General features: G+C 45.6%; 1 pseudogene; it reads right to left on the minus strand.

Annotated features, from left to right (window-relative positions):
- Window positions 1-3,258: 3,258 nt before the first annotated feature.
- Window positions 3,259-4,990, minus strand: Cct3-ps5 (chaperonin containing TCP1 subunit 3, pseudogene 5; annotated as a pseudogene).
- Between the last annotated feature and the right edge of the window lie 1,118 nt (window positions 4,991-6,108).

Below are 6,108 nucleotides of genomic sequence, written 5' to 3' on the forward strand. Positions count from 1 at the left end.
AACAGAAAATTATAGTGACAGGAGAATGTGACAGAAGCTACCCACTTGGTGACATAAAAAAACAAGGGGGTTGGAAGGAAACTGGGACTAGTTATAATCTTCCAAAAAGTATACATAGTAACGTACCCCTCTGGCAAAACCCTTCCTCTTAAAGTTTCCAGGACCTCCTACTTCAAGTGGGGACCTGCTCGCCACCACTAGAGAGGGTCCAGCCTACGAGGCATACTTCACATTCGAGCCATAATAAACCCTTCTCTATATGGCCATACAGACGGTTAAAACCTAACATGTGTTTGTGGAGGGAAGGATGGGGTACAGCTAAGCCCGCAGCAGCGTGTACACAGCAAGCCTTACCCTAAGCTGCAGTGGTTACTACAATAGTTGAAGAAGCTCACGTCAGGACTGTGATCAAACTGGTAACGCATCTGACATTTTGATGGTCTTCCCTCATCTGAATCACCGCATTGATTCAGATACCCATCGTGGCTCAGAGTGATGTTGGATGCTGACCAGCCAAGGCTAGCACGACAGAGGCTCCTTCTCAGTCGTTATATCTGCCTACCCAGCCCCAGCTCTGATGGGTTTCAGCTTCTGATGACCATTTCTGCATCTACTCTTGATTTAGGGTGGGTCTTGGTTTTGGTTTCTTAACTTAGGATGTTGGACAGAAGAGATGGCTCAGCCATTAAAGGCTGGGCTCACAACCAGAAAACAGGATCTTGCTACATAACCCAGGCTGGCCTCAGATTCACTATGTGACTTTGACATCATGATCTCCCTGACTGCTGGGACTACAGTACGCACCCCTGGATCTGCTAGTTCTTTGAGGACCTCCCTGACCTGCTGGGCTGTTCCTCAACTTCAGGCAAAAGGCGTGTGGGGTAGCTTATTTTCCCTCACAGTCTTGACAACTTGGAGTATCACAAAACTGCTCACCAGGATCCCAGAATATGCTTCTGGGGAACCCAGTCAAGATGCCAGCTCTACCCCCATCCCCAATGACACTGTACCTGACTCTCAGACATTAATCTAGTAATTCCTCTTGGCAACCCCAGGAAGCAGTGTTTCAGTGAAGCCCCATTCCGCAGATGAGGAAATAAGACACAGAGAATGTTCTAGTAACTTTTCCAATATCACACATCTGTAAAGGGCACAGAGAGGATTTACTTTCCACCATTCCTTTGCCCCACTCCTGTCTTTTATTCAAGATACCAAACTCTTTCTTATGAATTTAACAAGAGCTATTGCTTCCTCTCAGGAACCCTAGCGCTTCACTAGACAGCACCCATCAAGGGTAAATGAATGAAAGAATAAATGAAGGACCTGAGTCCTTGTGAATGAATGAATGAATGAATGAGTACTTGCTGAGTAAAAGAATGAATGAATGGCCTGAGTATTTGTGAATGAGTGAGTGACCTGAGTACTTATGAATGAATGAGTGACCTGAGTTCTGTGAATGAATGAATGAATGAATGAATGACTTGAGTACTTGTTGAGTGAAAGAATGAATGAATGACCTGAGCACTTATCCAGCAGCTACTTAGATATTCTAGATCAAGGCAGGTAATTTACCCGCTTGCTTGGGAACCTCTCTGTTTTCCCCTTGGGTCTCAAAAATGGTCATTACAGCTTTCATTCATTCTCAACACCAAAACCTTCAGAGGCTTCTGAATCAATTTGTCCACCATCTTAATCGGTTGCTCTTGCCCCGTGCCACCGACTATGCCTAACCACAAACCCTTAAGCTCCAAGCTCCCCATGAGAGGTAAACATAGGAGCAGTGAAAAGTGAGCCCTTGTGCTAAATGCAGGGCCACAGCTCCATGCGGTGTGTCCTATTACTGCCTCCGTCTCATGAAAGAGGGGACAAAGATCAGAGCATTCAGATCATCTTCCTGACAGGGGAAAAAACCTAGGGCTTGGACCTCGTTTTTCCCAGATCTCTGTTATATGCTATTAGCTCACAGGTCATGAACTCGGCACTACAGGCCAGAAATTCCACAAGCCACATCTCGTTTTGCCTCTACAGCATTGTTTTTTAGCTGCCTGTGTTTTAGATGTCTATTTCACTAAGTGAAATCTGACTTCTCAGCCTCCTCTGAACTAGTCACATGTGGCAACCAAGAGCCCTGCGCCCAGTGGACATGCCAGACAGGAGCCAGTGGCTCTACATAATAGAGCACTCCTAGTAGGATTTGCTTCTACCCACTGCTCTTGTGGGCTCACCTCAGCCATGAGTCCCCATTTGTCTCACCTTCCTGGCCCTGAAAGGGTGGAAGTTTGCCACCTCCATCACCCACTGTGCTAGCTCCCCCTCCTGTACCTAAGATTGCCCCTCTTACCAGGAGAAACAATGGTAGCAACCAGATCTTGTGGGTGGCAATAACAGTGTAGCACTCCACATATGGAAAAGTATTCCTGCATCCATGAGCTATTTAATGACAGAGATAATAGACATTTCCTGGCAACTGATCTGGGCCAAGGTCTGTCAATAAATACAAGAGAAGCAGAGGGGAAAAAAACAGAACAGTCTCTGCCTTTCGAAAGGCCACAGCCTACGGTGCAGAGAAACCACTGAAAATAGAACCAAGCATGGTTATGGAAGATGTTTATACAAAGAACAGGGAGACCAGAGAAGCAGCCACCAACTGGCAAGGAGTCTGAGCTGCTATAACAAAGTGTCTGAGGCTAAGCTGGCTCTCAGTCCCCTCTGATAGATAGATAGATAGATAGATAGATAGATAGATAGATAGATAGATAGATAGATAGATAGATAGATAGATAGGGTGATAGATAGATAGATAGATAGAGTGATAGATAGAGTGATAGATGGAGTGATAGATGGAGTGATAGATTGAGTGATAGATAGATAGATAGATAGATAGATAGAGTGATAGATAGAGAGATAGATAGATAGATAGATAGATAGATAGATAGAGTGATAGATAGATAGAGTGATAGATAGAGTGATAGATAGATAGATAGATAGATAGATAGATAGATAGATAGATAGATAGGATAGTAGATAGGAGATAGATAGATAGATAGATAGATAGATAGATAGATAGATAGATAGACAGATAGACAACATCTGTAGCCCTGGCTAGCCTAGAACTCATTGTGTAGACTAGGTTGGCCTTGAACTCACAGAAATTGGCCTTCCTCTGCCTTCTTTTTTTTTTTTCAAATGACTTAGATGTAATCATTGGAAGCAAACTGAATGGAAAGCTTACAATAGAAGAGATACACGTCGGTGCTTTTTACAAACCAAGATGGGACAGACTGAGGGCTGCTCCTCAACCTGATCCTTTGCAAACAAAGATGTCGACAGTGTTCCTGGGACTCTGGCTCAGGAAAGGGGAGACTGCTGGTTCTGTGGTTCAGTCACCTTGTTCAGCACTCACTCCTGGCCAGCATCTGCAGCACTGGTTTGCCGGTTCTGGTCATCGCCCTTCTTCTTGTGGCCAGAGACAATGTCCTCATCCGCAGAAGCAGAACTGCAGCCTCCACTGCTGTTCTGTATGTTTGTAGCTTCATGGCCAATGGCTCCCAAATACCCAGCTCTTTCAAGTCCACATAAGGTACCAGTTGCACCATTCACACCCCAGGTCTCACAATTCTCCTGTGTGTGCTGGGCTCGAAGGGAGGTAAGCAGACGAATGGTACTGGCCCCACAATTCTGGATCAAGGTCTGAGGGATGACCTCTAAAGCCTGGGCCAGAGCCCTATAGGGCCATTGTTCCACACCAGTCATGGCTTTAGATTTTTGTGTCAAGGCATGGGCCACAGCCATCTCAGAGGCCCCGCCACCAGTCACCAGCTGAGGGTCCAGGAGAACATTGTGCACACTTGCAAGGCATCCTGGAGGTTGCGTTCTACTTCCAATAGTATCTCTTTTGCTGGCTCCTCTAAGAAGAATGATGCAGGCCTTTGGGTCTTTGCAGTCAGTGATGAATGTGAAGTACTCTTCTCCAATCTTCTTGATTTCCAATAAGCCTGCTCCTGTACCAACATCATCTTCTCTCAGTTCCTCGGGTGGGCTGACTATCCATGAACACAGACTCTAGCAATGTGATTATTGTCTGTTTTCCGGACTCTATGGATGGCTATGATATTGACCCACATGAGGTAGTGCTGAGCTAAATCTGAGAAGCCCTTTCCTGCTGGATGTACTCTTCTTCCATTTGCAGGATTCGGGTGAAATCTTCCTCTCATGTAATCTCAATGTCAGTCTGGCTTTCTCCTTTCTTGTACTCCAGAAAAGAAACCAGTAGAACAATTCGAGGATTCTTAATATAGCGGTGCATTCTTGGATGGGTCACATCCTTGTTAATCATAACTCTACGTAAGACACACGAGTCTTCAAAGATACCCCGGGGTATCTTTTCCACCCTTGCATACTTCTTCATGGCAATTTCCTTTCTGCCATTCTCTTCGAACTGAACAGTCTTAACAGCATCCAGTGCAATGTTGCATGCCAAAGAGGACCACCGACTGATAACTTTTGTAGTAATAGAGCTATTGATGATGTTCAACATCATATCACGGTTATTGACATCAACAGGGATACTGATTTTCTTCAGAGTGTTGATCATATCATCCAGTGCCATGTGGTAAGCACTGATCACCACTGTTGGGTGCATCTGCTGCTCTAGGAAATGCTCAGCCACAGACAGCATTTCTCCAGCAAGAATAATTACTGACGTGGTCCCATCTCCAACCTCTTTATCCCAGGTCCTGCTAATTTCAATCATGGATTTTGCTGCGGGACGCTGGACTTGAATCTCTCAAAGAATGGCATTACCATCATTGGTCATCACAATGCCTCGTGCTGGGTCCAAAAGCATCTTCATTATAGATTTAGGTTCCAAACAGGTCCAGATGATATCTGCAATTGTCTTTGCAGTATTGATATTTCCAGATTGAACTTTTCTTCCAGACACACGCTGTGTATTCTGACTGAGCAGGAGCACTGGACAGTGGCCCACCATGGTGGCATGGCGAAGAACCGACTTCCCAGAACTGGAGGAAATTGGCAGAATCTTCTGGAGAGAAGAGCAGCGAAGAAAATGCTGCCTCCTCAGGACTGACACAAAAACCTGCTCTGCCTTCTTTTTTTTAAAGATTTATTCATTTATTATATATAAGTACATTGTAGCTGTCTTCAGACACACCAGAAGAGGGCATTGGATCTCTTTACAGATGGTTGTGAGCCACCATGTGGTTGCTGGGAATTGAACTCAGGACCTCTGGAAGAGCAGTCAGTGCTCTTAACTGCTGAGCCATCTCTCCAGCCCCTGTCTCTGCCTTCTGAGTACTGAGAGTAAATGTGAGTATCACTACTCCAGGCCAACGTTCTCTTTTATAAGGACACTAACCATGTTGCTGAGGTCTACCCTTGATAACATGGTTCTCTCCTAAAGCTCACTCCCCACCCCATCACATTAGGGATTACTATGCCAACCTGTGGGAGTGACACAATCATTTGGTTCATACACAGGGGCTGCTAAGATGTTTCACAATCTCCTTGATATGCCCCAAGGGATGGACAGAACTGTGTGAGGAGGTGGGCAACTATGTTCCTGGAAAAGCTGCAACAGCAAGAAGCCAATGCTCTTGCTTTCTAAGACATTGGCCACTCTTGGCAGAGCCTCAGCTGGTTTTCCAGCTTCTCCCTCGACCCCTTGCTCACCTCTGCAACCACCCTGCTTCCTCTTGACTGGGAGACTTTGCCCGTGAAGTTCCCTTTCCATGGCGTCTTTCCCTTCCCTGTAATCCTTCAGGTCTCTCCCTAGACATCATTTCTTCAGGAAAAGTTTCTGCGATGTTGTAGTCAAGGCTCTGTGTGCTCAGGAACTTTCCTCCTATGTGCTGTAGTTCATGGTTATGGGACTGTTGCATTAATTTCTGTCTCCCTCTATGACAGATTGGACTATCAGCCCCAATTCCTTACACTTCTGTCTCTACTCCCTTCGCAGTGTGATTCCAAGGTCTTCTCCTGGCTTTGAGCTCAGAACCTGACTTATTTGGGCCATTGAAATACGGCTACAAGGGGCAGCATGCTGATTCTGAATCTAGTACCTAGTCACTTTGTGTTTCATCCATCACC

The sequence above is a fragment of the Rattus norvegicus genome, chromosome 19 (assembly GCF_036323735.1).
Source record: "Rattus norvegicus strain BN/NHsdMcwi chromosome 19, GRCr8, whole genome shotgun sequence".
NCBI lineage: Eukaryota > Metazoa > Chordata > Mammalia > Rodentia > Muridae > Rattus > Rattus norvegicus.